This window comes from Peromyscus maniculatus, chromosome 4, assembly GCF_049852395.1.
Source record: "Peromyscus maniculatus bairdii isolate BWxNUB_F1_BW_parent chromosome 4, HU_Pman_BW_mat_3.1, whole genome shotgun sequence".
Lineage (NCBI taxonomy): Eukaryota > Metazoa > Chordata > Mammalia > Rodentia > Cricetidae > Peromyscus > Peromyscus maniculatus.
The window spans coordinates 87,742,376-87,757,957 of NC_134855.1; the positions used below are offsets into that span (position 1 = coordinate 87,742,376).

General features: G+C 38.3%; 1 pseudogene; it reads right to left on the reverse strand.

Moving 5' to 3' along the window:
* Nucleotides 1-930, reverse strand: part of LOC143272640 (anoctamin-3-like) — a 152,030-nt pseudogene extending 151,100 nt beyond the window's left edge.
* Nucleotides 931-15,582: the final 14,652 nt, after the last annotated feature.

Sequence of the window (15,582 nt, forward strand, 5' to 3'; positions counted from 1 at the left end):
TAAAATTCCCAGAATCTGTGTCTCTCAAAAAAATATGTGCTTTATGAAAATCCATTTAAATAAGTAAGAAAACAGAACAAAGAGTGATGATCATTCTTGATCTGACCGTGCAACTAGTGAGAAATTTGTAAAAGCTAAATGATATGCTGGGAAGTTCCTGGAAGAAAAACTCAATAACTATAAAAACCAGAAACCCAGAATCATACATGGGGGCGAAATATAAAGTTTTCTAAGGAAATTACAGAGTTCTTTCATCTGGGACCGGCCAACTTCTGGAATTTTCCACGAAATCATTTATCCTACGACTTCCCTAGCTCAGCAAAAGTAATGCATTTTGCTCTTGTGAACCTTAAGCGGCACTAGAAGCGTACACTGGGGCAAATATCACCCAAATTTTCAGTCTTCAAACCCTAGGGTGCTGTAGGGACCTTCTCTGCTGAAAGAGTTCACTGCAATGCACTGAAGGATAGTTAAGAGACACACAAACAAGTCCTGACAAGACAGATCCTGCTCCCTCCAGAGCTCTGTGGGGCTCCGGATATCAGACTCATCGCCTATGCCGGTGAAACATCTATAAAAGGGGGTCTTAACTTTACAGAGTCCCTTAGCTCTTCAACACACAGGTGGAAAGGATGCTCCCACATAACTGCAAGGAAATGCAGATCGGATCGGGATGTGGTGCCCGCAGGGAGAGAATTCTCACTGACCTTTTTGCTGTTTAAAGGACTGAATGGAGCCTGAGTGGTGGACCATTTTCACTCTGCCTGTTCCGAAGGAGTTAAGGAGCTGTCCGAGAGGGATGCAGCAGAATAGTAGCCCGACTTTCTGGAGACACTCCTGGGGCTCTGAGTGATCCCGGAACCACCTAGCTCATCGCAATCTGACACCTGCTTTAGCCAGCACTTAGCTCTGAAGGCTGTCTGCCCGCCAGTCTCATCGTCATAGCAACGTGGGAGGGCAGTCCCGCGACCGGCTCCCCTCAGTGGCTACTTCTGTAATAACCCCACATCCAGGCTGTTTCTCTGTGCTGCAGTGAGGGTGGGTGTTGCAAGGGGTTTGGTGTATGTGGGAGAGGCAGAAATTTCTTAAGGACGACGCATAGATCCAAGCATTGCTCTAGAGCTGCCATGAATGCGCTCATTTTCAAGCTCTGAGCCTCCTTAGCACACCCAGGCACCAGTATTAATTTCCTAGAAGTTGGTCTGTAAATAAAGAAGGGTGAAGTTGGAATCTGTCTTGACACGAGGGTACTAACAGATGCAGGGCTGTTTTCCTCTTTCCTTCTTAAATTTAAATGTGGGGGAGGCCACCAGAGCATCCATGGTCTGTGTTAGTAGATAAGCAGTAAGGTTTGCATTTAAAGTTCTCTTCTGCTTCAGCTACTTTGATTTCATTTGTGGTGTGTGTGTGTGTGTGTGTGTGTGTGTGTGTGTGTGTGTGTGTGTGTGTGATCCTGCAATGTTTAATTCTTCCAAACAGGTGCTGAAGAAATATCACCCATGGTATACAATATAATTGTGTTAAAGCAATTAAAAATAATTTATATTATATTATATTATATTATAAATAAAGGGAGGCTCACAGCAGCTTGTAAGTCCCATTATTACATAAATGGGAACCGCACTTGAAATGAAGGTGCCTAATACCCAAAGAAATGGAACAGCTTTTGGAGGACCACACAGCAGTGGCTAAATCAGAACAAGAAGCAGCTCCACAAATATTCCAGTGTAACCGCCCCCCCCCCCCCCCCCCGCCATATAACCATAGCTTCCTGACTCCAACCCTGAAGTTCCTCACAGAACAGGATAAGCAAAGTATTATTGAACAGATATACAATAAAGGGTCTGTTGGTTTCTGAATTTGAAGATTTGTCAGACTAATTAATTTAGAATGAGTTTAAGGTCCAAATAAAAGCAGGTTTTAAAGTGATAATCCTATTTCATAATTTTAAAAACCTCAAATAGGTGGAGTTACCATTAAATGTCCTTTATCTTTGTACAGGTTGCATGATTCAAAGACTATAGAGGTAAGTAAGATCAGCTTCAAAGAAAGAAATCCCCATTACACCAAGGTCTATAGAACTCAGAAGCTTAACGCTCCAGTTGATTACTGTTTGTAAAGGTGACTTATAAGGGGGATAGCATCAATTAGGCTGTTCTCAGAGTACTTTTGATATTACAGTAGCAAGCTGTGAGGTAATCTGAACCAAAAACAGAGAGGAAGTAAGAAGTCAACAGAGATGGAGACAGAACAGGTGCTACTGAGATCCACTCTGAGTAGAAGGACTTTAGAAGAATATGCCATGATACTGAGCAATGAGTAGTAGACACACACACACACACACACACACACACACACACACACACACACACACACTGACGAAATGCTATGTCACGGGTAATGGACTCAAGTGTGTCTGTTGTGAAATGAAGATCTAGCAAAGACCTACCCATTGTCTCCAAAAACACATGTTAGGTGGCTGAACAGATGGGAAGGGCATTAAAAACACTTACTGCTCTTTCAGAAGGACTATTTTGGCACCTACTTGGAAGCTCACAATTTTCTTTAACTCTAGTCCCCGAGGATCATTATAGTCTCTGAAGACTCTGTACACATATGTGACACATACACACATTCAGGCAAAACACTATTCACATCAGATAAATAAAAAAATCTTTAAAGGAGTATAAATTTAAGGGATACATCTATAAAACAACTCCCACACCTCTGGCTTGGGGAACATTGCTGAAGAATTGGGAGAAAGATTCTAAGAGGCAGAGGATAGGGGAATTTGCTGTAAGATTGTGTCTCCTATTAATGTCAGAAATCACTCCCATAAAGTCTCATGAAGATGACTGGTCAAACATGAGCTGAATTAGGACAACACCCAGTGGGCATGCCAAACTGGACAGGGGAATCCCAAGAGAACACAACCCTACAGGCGGTTAAGGAATGCTAAGAAATGGTCTTCCTCTTGAAAGGGAACAATTGGTTATCCAATATCAAATCGTTAGCCCTGAAAACATATGCAAGTAACATTAGACAGACTGAGCAGGTTATATTTAGAAATATATATATATATATATATATATACATATATATATATACATATACATATATGCAGAAATATATATGCATGTAACAATTGATATTCAAAGACATCATGGATTTGAAAGAGAACAAGAAGGGATGTATGGGAGAAAAAGAAGAGGAGAATGATGTAATATGTCATAATCTGAAAATTTAAGTAAACAGAAATACTTTTATACAGCTACTTTTCAAGACAATTAGACCAAATCCAGGAACAATAAATAACCATCCTGAGACTGGTTTGTTTTTCTCTGTTTATATCATCTGAAGTTAAAATTATGGTAAAACTGAACTCATAGTTCATTCAGATCCCCTCTAACTATTGAGATTCTAAGACAACCCAAACATCACACATGAGGCTAAAACCAGGCAGTACATTTTGGAACTGAATCATAGAAAGAAACTAACACACAATAAATCCTTGTCACTGTGATTTGATTAGAGATCTGATTTGCTTTTAATAGTTTCAAAACTACTGGAATAAGGAATAACTTTGAGATGTGACCATCTAATTTAATTAATTATCATGAGACTCATAGAAAGGAAATAAAAGCCTCTGTTTCTAGAAGACACTTCCAGGCATAGGAACAGCACTCTAGCCTCCTAGAACCTCTGTGGATGATCAGTGGTTGCCTCCAACTAACGTACTGACCAGCTGCCAACAGGAGGAAAGAAAGGATACAATGGTTTGAGGTTTGAACTGGAGATGAACTGAGATTTTTCAAGTTGATTATTTTTAAGCAATGAGTTTAGAATAATATCATCCCATTCACCTCTGTAATATAGCTATGATAAAATCATCTTCATATATACTTGGTTACTTTTCTTTTTAAGCAAAAAAAAATCATTTGAGTTTGTACTGCCAGATTGATTAGCAGGAGATTTTAAGAACATTTTTGCTTGTTTGGAAATCAGTCTTTTAGGGAAGGTTGCTAGAGAAACAGCTTTGTGAGGGGTTGGGGAAATTTTAAGCTCCATCTGCTTGATAGGAAAGACATTGCAAAAAAAGCAGGGAAAATGTGTGTGTGTGTGTGTGTGTGTGTGTGTGTGTGTGTGTGTGTGTGCATGTAAAACAGAGTGTGTATGTATTAGAGGTAAAAAGTGAACAAAGAAGAGTTAGAACAACAGCCTTATTGAAAAGAAATCTTCCTGTGATCTAGTGAAGCATTTTTAGACTACCGTCGCTGTTGTAAAACGTTTAGCAGTGTGCATTAAGTTGCCTCAATAGGAAGACCAAACTGTGGTAGATTGTTTTTTTCTGGTGGCTCTTGGTTTCAAAACATTCTCCAAATTTTAATGCTTTGAGAAAATCGTTTATTTTCTGTATTTTTCCAGTTAATATCATGATTTGTCTAATATAGACAATGATTTTCAATGTTTTGCAAAATATAAAAATGAAGAAACAGGCCAAAAATATCCAGAGTAATTACTTCAGCAAATTGCAATTAGGACTTCTACTTTCAATACATCCCTCTTTTTATTCTGATAGTTAAACCAATAATATACATTAAATCATACATACATATTTACCTTTCTCCAAATCTCTCATATTTATCTTGATATTATTTCACTTTCCTTCTCTTTAGTCAATGACCGCAGGAACTGTTACTTCAGCTCTTTCCCTTGAAAACTCCCCACCTGTTTCTGTCCTTAAGCAATATATCAGCCCCTTCCTTCCTCCCAGAGTGTCCAGGATTTCAATTTTTACATAACTAGAAGGCGCTTATCTTTTGAATCTTGCAAAATGGCTGTCATAGACATAAGGTATTCTCCATCTCTCTATCCTATGCTCTATCGGGGGAATCAAGAGAAATCTGATTGCCTGCTTGGGTCTTGAGTCAGCAGCCTTAGTTAAGATTAAAGTTGCCTTCTGTTTCTCGTTGCCTAAACAGTCACATTAATAGAATATTCCTTTGCAGGGTTTCCCTTATAGATTCAAGTTATTTAAGGTATTAATGGGTGAATGAAACCACAAAGGAAATTTGTAAAACACTCATCTGCAAGCAGCAAGGAGTAGAAAACTCTCACCCCAGGACATAATAGAGAGAAAAGTGGTCTCCTCAAGGGTGGATTGTGTACTGGTATATTGTACATCCTAATAAACTTGTCTGAGGATCAGATGACAGAGCCAGCCATGAGATTAGACATAGAGGTCAGACAGTGGTGGCACACACCTTTAATCCCAGCACTTGAGATCTCATGTCTTTGCTTCAGAAGCACACATGCCTTTAATCCCAGAAAGTAATATGGCAGGGCAGAGAAAGGTATATAAGGCGTGAAGAAACAGGAACTCTATTTAGGCTGACGATTTCATAGAGGTAAGAACTAGTGGTTGGCTGCTCTGCTTCTCTGATTCTCAGGCAAGTTTACTAGGCTATATACTATATTACCACAGGACTAAGTATAGATTAGTAAACTATTTCCATAGACCAGTGAGTGTAGTTCCTTTTTCCATAGGCTTCACATATGCTTGTAAAGTACAAATAAATGAATTTTGAAATTGTAAAAGTCTCTTCAGAAATGTATTTATTTAGTGGTATTAGCAATTATTCCTCTTGTTGATCAAAGACAAAGACAATCTATTAAAATATTTATAGGTTTTAATTATATTTTTAAGGTAACAAATGAATTTTTATTCTCATTTACCTCCATATTTTATTAGAGACAGAATTCAAACTTTTGAAAAGAATATGCAATCATACTAGGAAGGATGAAGTATAATTTAACAATTATTTCCTCCAAAGCCCCTTTTCCTGGATTTAGGTACAGTATAACAATGGAATTAATCAGGCCAGCCTTGCTGACACCCATACTGGTGCTCAGAGCATCATTCAGAAATGACAAGCCTAATAGATGTTACTAAGAAAAGGGAGTGGAGGAAAATCAATATCCTCACCTTGTCTGAGGTTAGCCTCCTGAGTTCTAATCTTTACCCAGCAGATTTGAGACAAGAACACAAATGATTTGTTTGAGAAGATAGCATCAAGAGAAGGTAGAGAGTGAGATTAGAGAACGTGGTAATTTATTATATGAAAGTTCATATTTCATGCTTCTGCTCAATGCTTTAATAAGAAGGCACCTACAAAATTAAGACCCCTTTTAGTGTCTCAATACCTGCTTCAGCTAAATATATGAGTCTAGGAGGCCATTCTCATTCAAACCACTACACCAAGTTTCTCTTCCTTAAATTAAAAATATATAGTATTTTTCTAATTTGAGACTTTTAATAATTACAGTAGAACAAAGTCAACCTAGCATATGTCATTCTATAATTAGTGGAAAATAAGATTAAAATATCACTAACCAAAAGAAAATACAATCATTTATTCCATATTATCTTCAGGCAGATTTAGCTATATTTTGCAATTATTACAGCTAGATATACATATACCCTTTACAAAAGTAATGTACTTTTGCTGTCTACATTTATCAATAGGTATCAAGGATATTTTCCCAGTAAATAAATATTTTTGCACATAACATTTTTAAGTAGTTGATTAGTATTATAGTGTTACTCTTATGACTGGCTTGTCATGTTTAAACAGAGACTACAGTAAGTATCTCCTTCTTCAGAGATCAATTATATATTATCCCTAAAGAGTAAAGATGTATTTATGAAAGCTATTTTCTTTTTTTTTTCATTTTGGATTCTGTCAGCTTTTTGAAAGTATTTTTCATACAATATATTTTGACCATGCTTTTTTTCCTCCCATAATCTCCCAGACCCTACCTCTCTCCTCTACCTAACTTTATGTCCTCCCCCTTTCCTTCAGCTACAACCTCAATTTCTCTGGAAACACATGTTGGAGTGTTATTCAGGGACAGAAAGTCATAGTATCAAATTGGGCTATCAATTACTTTGGGACAACTGTAAAACACCAATACTATCTGTAGTAGTTTTAAAAAGGATTTCTGAAGGAAAACGTTCTCCCCTGAGAAGGAGAATGAGAAGCACATCCCACTGATGTTCCCTTTGTTATCTCTCTCCTGGAGATGAATAGGCAGCCTTCCATTAACCTTCTCCACTAATGGATAGGGTACATTCCTCAATAGGCTATCCCATGGCAATCTGACAGATATATTTCAGGTTTAATAAAATTTGTCCAGTATTTAGGTAGTAATTCAGGCTTGCTACCAGTTTCAGAGGTTTAGTATCTTACTATCATGGTGGGGAACATAGTGTTACACAGGTAGACATCATCCTGGAAAAGCAGCAAAGAATTCTGTATGCATATCTTCAAGCAGCAAGAAGAGAGGAAGCCACTGGGCCTGGCTTAGGCTTTGTCACCCATAGTGACATATTTCTTCCAATAAGGCCATGCCTACTGCAACAGGGCCATACCTCTTAATCCTTCTAAAGTAGTGCTTCTCAATGATGACTAAGCATTCAAATATTTGAGTCAATGAGAGCCATTGTTATTCAAGCCAACACATTCTACTCCCTAGCCTCCTTAGGTTTGTAGCCATATCAAATACAAGTCATTTATCCAATTTTAAAATTCCTCATAGTATCAACACTGTTTGTAAGTACAAGGTTCAAAGTCTTTTCTGAGAGTCATTGTAATTTTTTAAGCATAACTCTTGATAAAATAAAAATAAAAAAGCAGATCATATACTTCTAACATCTAATAGCACACAATATTCATTACCATTCCAAAATGGAGGTAAAGGAGCATAGTGAGGAACTATTAGAGCAAAGAAAGACTGAAAACCAGCTGGACAAATCCTGCATCTCTATTTCTGATGTCAGAGCACTCTTTAAATCTCTAACTTCTTTTAGCTTTGTTGACAGGAACACCTTCTCTCTCTTGGTCTATTTCTACATCAAGTCTGTGGTTTTCCTCAGCAGATAGCCCATGGTTTTAGCATCTCTAAACATCTCTTGGGTATTCCAACATAATGCAGACTTCACCTCCAGAGCATTGCACAGTGAACTCTCTGTGATTCCATGCATGAATACCCTTGATAGAGACCTGGCTTCAGAAGCTTTCTTTAGCAGTGGAAGGAGCTTACGCAACCCCTTTATTGTATCCTTGACTCTAAAGCCAGAACATGGCTGAAGGTGCCAAGTTCTCCTACTTACTGACATTGGAACATAGCACCCTCTTTCAATTATATATACATCATTTATATACATATATATTTGTTCTCAATAGTTTTCTTCACTGCTTAAGCTTTTCTTTAATTACTTATCATAAGTTGGAAGCTTAGTTGTGAGAGGTCTTGTGCTGAGGTAACCAATCCCTTTATTCCATTTAACACCAGACTTTTCTTCATACTTTTTTTTCTCTTTGAGTACTGGATTTGCCTCTATTAAACTTCCTGGTCCTCCTTTTAATCTCAAACCTTGTATTTTGTATTTTTCTTTGCTCAGTTTGTTCCTTTTCAATATAAATCCACATAAGAGTGACAACTGAAAAACCATACAACAGAGTCAATACTAGGCCGTCTTGGAATCTCCTCTGCTTATGCCATAAGTTAACAAACTTCAATTTAGCCTCAGGAAGATTTTTTTGAACAAGGGTAGAAATCCACCACATTCTTCACCAAAATATCATAAGAACCCCCTAGACCACTTACTAATATTCTTCTCTTCTGAAACTCTTTTACTGGGTCCCCACATTTCATATCTACCTCAGCACTACTGTCTTCCACGCTCTTACTAGTATGGCCCATTAAGACATGCTTAAAGTGTCCAAACAATTTTCTAGTCCAAAATCCCAAAGTCTTTCATATTCCTCCAACTAACAGCATGATTGGATTTATCACAGCAATATGCCACTCCGTTGTGGGATGTCTTTCTGTATGCTGTGAATATGTGTTGCTGTGATTGGTTAATAAAGAAGCTACTCTGGCCTATGGTGAGTCAGGTTATAGCCAGGCAGGAAATCCAAGAGAGAGACAGAAAGAAGAAAGGGAGAGGCAGAGGAGAGATGCCAGCTGTTGCCTAAGGAACAGCAAGATGCCCTCAGACTGGTAATACCACAGCCACATGGCAACTTATAGATTGATAGAAATGGGTTGAGTTTTGGCCCCAAGACCTCTAATGAAGCACAAGGGTTGAGGGAAAGAGAGCTTAGGGGGGCAAGAGATACAAGATGGATCAAGAACAGAGAAGGAGAACAAGGAATAAGAGACCATGATAAATGAAGACCCCATGGGAATAGAAAGAAGCAAAGTGCTAGAGAGATCCCCATAAATCCACAAAGATTCCTCCACAATAGACTACTGGCAATGGGTGAGAGAAGGCCCAAACTGACCTACTCCGGTGATCAGATGGCCACACATCCTAACTGTCGTGGTAGAACCGTCAGTCATCCAATGACTGAGGGAACTGGATGCAGAGATCCATGGCCAGGCCCCAGGTGGAGCTCTGAGAGTCCAATCAGCAAGAAAGAGGAGGGATTGTATGAGGGAGAGATGTTGAGACCATTATTGAGAAAAAGCACAGGGACAAATAGCCAAACTAGTGGAAACACATGAACTATGAACCAATAGCTGAGGATCTCCCGTGGAACTGGATCAGGCCCTCTGGGTAAATGAGACAATTAGTTTGAAGTGTTTTGGGAGGCCCCCAGGCAGTGGGACCTGGACCTGTCCTTAGTGCTTGAGCTGGCTGTTTGGAGCCTGGGACCTATGCAGGGACACTTTGCTCAGCCTGGGTGAAGGGAGGAGGGGACTAGACCTGCCTGGACTGAATCTACCAGGCTGAGCTGAATCCCCAGGGGAGTCCTTGCCCTGGAGGAGATGGGAATGGGTGTTGGGCTGCGGGGGGGAGGAGGAAGGAGGACAGGGGAATCGGTGGCTGATACGTAAAATTAAATTAAATTATAAAAGAAAAAATAAAAAAAGAAAAGGGTTAAGTTATAAGAGCTAGCTAACAAGAAGCCTGCCATAGGGCATACAATTTGTAAATAATATTAAGCCTCTGAATGATTATTTTATAGGAGGCTGTAGGACCCTGGGGCCAGGCAGGGAACACTTATGGCTACACCACTCAGTGGTAGCAATTTTGTTTTAGTCAATGTTCAGTTTCTGTGATGAGACACTATTATCAAGGCAACAATCAAGATAAAGCATTTAACTGGGGCTTGCTTATAGTTTCAGAAGTTTAGTCTCTTATCATCATGGTGGGAAACGTGATGTTATACTGGTAGACATCATGCTAGAGAAATAACTGAGATTTCTACATCTGGATCCATAGGCAGTAAGTAGGAAGAGAGAAAGCCACTGGGCCTGGCTTTTGAAACCTCAAAGCACACTCCCAGTAACACACTTCCTCCAACATGTCCACACCTAAACCAACAAAGCTACACCTCCCAATTCTTCTCAAGAAGTGCCATGTCCCCCCACCCTCTGTCAATGACTAAGCATTCATATATATTAGTCTATGTGGAACATTCCTATTTAAAACATCACATATTAGGTGGGTCTGTATTCTGTGTGCAGTTTTGATAGGGGAATGGAAAATATAATGCTAAGTAAACAGAATAATCAATTTAGGGCAGGTAGAGCAATGTTACTGAGGTATTATGATTACCTTTAGTCCAGGAAAGAGCTGAAGTGAGTCTTTGAAAAAGGAAGCTCTGAATTCAGAAAAAATATTCTAAGTAAGTAAGAAAAGCAAAAGACAAGGCATGGAATTTATGCATAGTGAGGAATTCCCCAGAGAAGGCATGGAGGAGATATGTCTATAAAAGAACCTCATAACATCAGGGAAAAAAAAACACTGGAGAAAATAATTATAAAGAATACAAAGTGGAGCTAGAATTTGAGAAATCATTTTTATAAAATCAGAAATAAAAACGATATACATGTAAAACATGAGAGGATGGAAAACCACTTAGTAGGAGAAGAATATGTAGAGAATGTAGCATGTGTTTGGCAAAGAAGGGACATGGTATGTTAAAGTGTATTCCTCTTAGGATGCATGGACTTGTCCAGAATGAAAAGGGAATGACAGGGACAGACCTGGGAAGATTGAGGTGTGTTAAAGAAGGGAAAGAAAATTATACTACTAAGGAGAAAAACCTCCTGAAAATAGGAAGTTAGTGTGATAAGAAAAAAAAAAAAAGATAATGGATAATAGAACACAGGAACTGGCAGAGCTCAGAGCCACCTCAGACACTGAGTTAGAAGGTATTATTTCTGGCATTTAAGATCAGGAGAGTCAGAGTTCATAGTATTTTCAGGGGTTTTGAGGGAAGATGAGAAGACAGACAAGGAGAATTCTGAGTTAGACTCAAGTAAGGGGCAGCTTCTCCTGTCAGCTCAAACTGTGAGTGCCAAGAGTCAACAAGAGGCCAGTGGTGGGGACACCCTAAGCCAAGGAAGAAGAGAAAGTGAAAGAAATGCTTTCTCTCAAAAGATGTGTTACATGAAACAGAAAACTACAAGTGCTTTAGAAGAAGGGAAAATCACTAATTTTCTCTCCTTTACATAATGTGCTATAATGCACTTCTCTTAAAAGGTCACCTTTACCTTCTCTTTTCAAGTGGAACCACCCTGAACAAGACCCCATCTTCTGGAGTGCATCTTAGGATTCTTTGGATGCTCTGATTCTCAACCTTGCAGGGACATATTGTACCACAGTTTAATCTGACTGTAAATTGAAATTTGAGGAAACCTGACCTTCTGACAAAAATATCAGTCATAATATGATTCAACAGTTAGATGGCTTCTGTCCTGAAGCTGGGAAGTGGTCATAGATCTCCTGTGTGCAGGCTTTCTAAACTCTCTGCAGGATAATCTGAAGCCTTTTAGCTTATGTAAAAGTGACTCAGCCCTTTTAGCTACAAAATTAACACTGAGCACACCAGGACCCAAACTCTTCCTACAGAGAAGAGGCTAGAGGCCCAAACTCCACCACTGTAACATCCTCTTCTTCCTATCCAGGCCCTTTACTGACTGTGCAGTCTTCCAATAGGTTCCCACTGAAATAGGGCTCACTGTCACTTCCCCCCATAAAGAACAGGCTGAGCAGATGTGGTCCCACAAAAGGCACAGGTCTCCTGCTTGTAAGACCCAAGGCAGATATGGAGGAATTGAGAGAAGTTTTCAGATAGGCCTGCTTAGAATGTTGAAGCTTTTCAGATTGAAACTCCAATGATTGATGTAGCCTCTGACACTTTCTTCCAACCTTATTCTACAATGGTGAAACTTAACTACAGATCACAGGTTGTTAACACAGTTGTCCTCATCAGTAGAGAAGAGAGAGAGCTGAAGAGAAGGACAAAAAGCCTACTTAAGAACAGATCTTGAGATCAGAGTAGACATCTCTTTGTTTTTCATTGGTGTTTTCTGATGGCTCTGGGAATAATAATTCAGCCCAGGGGACCCATCCAACAGAGCATAAGGAAAGTAAAAAACCTGGTTACCAAAGGATGGCCATCTTGTCTATAAACAATAGCTGTATGACCCCTTGCATCCTAGAAGTCTCAAAATTAGCTTTTCAAAAGTGAGAATAATAGATTTTTCCCTCTGTTCAGGTCCATAGAGGATTGTCTTTATCTATGCCCTACGATTAGCATAGCTCCTAATAACTAATCTTAAACTGCTCTATGTTTTGGAGCCAGATGTCATGGTTGCTTCACAGAGAAGGGAAACTTTACATTGCAAATTGTAAAATATTAAAGAAAACAGGTATAATTCACAAATAAGATATAATATCACATATTTTAAGTAGCAAGCCATGCAATTTTCAATATAAATATCAACATGTTAGGTAATAAAAAACTGTAATAATTGCAAATATAATGAGGGACAATAGCTCTCTAAACATTTAAATAATAGATAAAAGTAAACACCCAAAGTGCCAGATTGCTTTTCCCGGTTACTTAACTATGATGTGTATGATCTATGGTTACTTTAGATGTAGTTTATGACTTCTGGTCTGTGTCCATTCCACTACACATTCCATATTCTTTCTTTAAAATAGTTTACAAAGCACACTGTCAGACACCAGTGAGCTGGGGAATAACCAGAGTACCACCTACAGTCTACTGTGTTTTCTGGAAGGTTCTTCCTTGTATGGTTTCAATTCAGAAAAGAATGAAAACTTAGTAAAAGTCTTGAAAGGCATTTGGAAACCAAAACCACTGCAGCGTGGAGGGAATTGTTCTTAGAGATAGTGAATGAAACAGCTGCAGACAGATTGCTTCTGACTTGGCTAGCTCCTAGTCCTTCTGAAACTGCAGCTTACCAGGAAGTATGGAGGCCCCATCCTTTCTATTGACTGCTCCCCTGGTGCCTTATCAGGACTCCACCTCAGGTCTATGGCTGTGCTTCACAAGCTCTTCATGTGACCTTCCTCTGAGCTTCCAGCTTCCCCCTTTGAGGGCTCTTTTCTCCCACTAATCTTATGACTGCATGAATTCATAGTTCTTTAATAAATCCTCTCTTCCATGATGTTTTAAGAACAAGAACATAGAATGTCTACCAATTACATTCACAGACTCTAATCTTTCCAAAGAAAATGATTTTAAATGGAGAAAAGAAATATTAGTCGGATAAAATATAAATAAAAAATAAAAACAGTAAAATAAAAGGTGTGATGAGAAAATCCTGATTAGCAAGAAAGTAGATAGGAGCCATATATTTAATTTTTTTATAGATGTTAAGGAAAGTATTCTTCACGCCTTAATTGGAATTGAAGTGATAGCATATGCTTTAACCAAGAATGTCCTGGAAGACTATTTCATACAAACAAAACAGCCAACAAATAGTGACTCATATAACAGGGTGTCTGTTGTATCATTGATTGTGGTTACAAAACACTGAAAATATTAATGTCCAGAAATGTGTCAAATTATTCCATATTTATCATATCATGAAATCTATTCAATTATTCAAATGAGAAGAATATTTATAAAGTTAGATACTAGTTAACATAGGTGGGTATATAAATATGGCTGGAGAGAAAAAGATATGGAGAGAAGAAGCCAAAAGTGAAAAAAGGAGAAATGGCTTAACATGCAAAAGAATATGCATTACTATAATTGTGATTTCTGTAAAGTTATGCATATGTATGAATGAAAAAAACTGAGGCCAGGCGGTGGTGGCACACGCCTTTAATCCCAGCACTTGGGAGGCAGAGGCAGGCGGATCTCTGTGAGTTCAAGGCCAGCCTGGGCTACCAAGTGAGTTCCAGGAAAGGCGCAAAGCTACATAGAGAAACCCTGTCTCGAAAAACCAAAAAAAAAAAAAAGAAAAAGAAAAAGAAAAAGAAAAAAACTGAACATTAAAGGCATCTCACCATCTAGTCTAATGATTTATTAACCAGATACCACTCTGTTTATCAGTACAGACTCTCAGCTTAAATGTACACACACACACACACACACACACACACACACACACACACGCAGACAATATACATATATATATACCCATATAAGTATATATAATATATATTTAATATATGTATATATAATATGTATAAAGTAGACAAAATGTTACCTTCTTTTAAAAAAATTGCATTAAAAATCAAAATGTAATTATATCATATTCCCTTTCCTTTTCCCACTTTCAACCCCTTCTGTGTACCCACTTGATTTTATATATATATATATAGAGAGAGAGAGAGAGTTTTTTAGATTGTTCTCCACCTACTGCTCACTAGTCTAGTTCTCCAAGACCCTTCATTGTCTGAATACACTAGCCCACATAAGATGTCTTCTGAACATCTCTATCCTTACTAAGAAAGTTAACACTTAATTAAAGCAAACCATGGTTGTTCTCTGACTCTTCTATGCCAGTTAGTCGTGTCCTCTTAAGTATTAATCATGTGCTATGTTTTCTATTTCTCCTAAGAGATGTGTCACTAAATTGTACCTTTAGTGTGGTTATATATAGTATAATACTTGGTCTCTGGTTTCCAAACAGATAACAGCTGAGGACACAGGCAGTCTTGACCTTAAAAGATCTCAGGAAATGTTGTGCTGTGAATTCCTAGGGTATTTCCATGACTAGAACTTTACCAAAACTTTGTCTCAGTATCTGTAAAAATAGAACTTTGAAGCTTAAAATAAGTTTAAATTATTGAAACTGTTCTAATTTTGAAGTCAACTAGTCTGCTCTGAGCCTGGCTAGGTTATCTTATAGAACATCTCACAGTTATTTACACAAACACACACCCACATTTGTGTAATTTTAGTATGGTAATAGCTAAGACACATGTTACCCAGTACTAGTGTGACTATGTAACTTATTTTCAATTACTTCTTTCATTTATATTTTACTATAGATCAAATGTATGTACTTCATACTAAACATATGCTATATGTCATTGAGCTACATCTGCAGCCCATGGCTTATTCTTTTACCATGAAAGGGGTCAGGTCACTATCAATAATTATTCTCAATGAGACCCACAGGTGTGAAATGAGAAACTCTTCCTGGTAAACTTTGGTGTCTCCATCTAGTGTTCACCCTGGGACAAAGTACCCTATTTGTGAGCAGCAGGAGATTGGTGATTTATTATCAGTTCAGGCC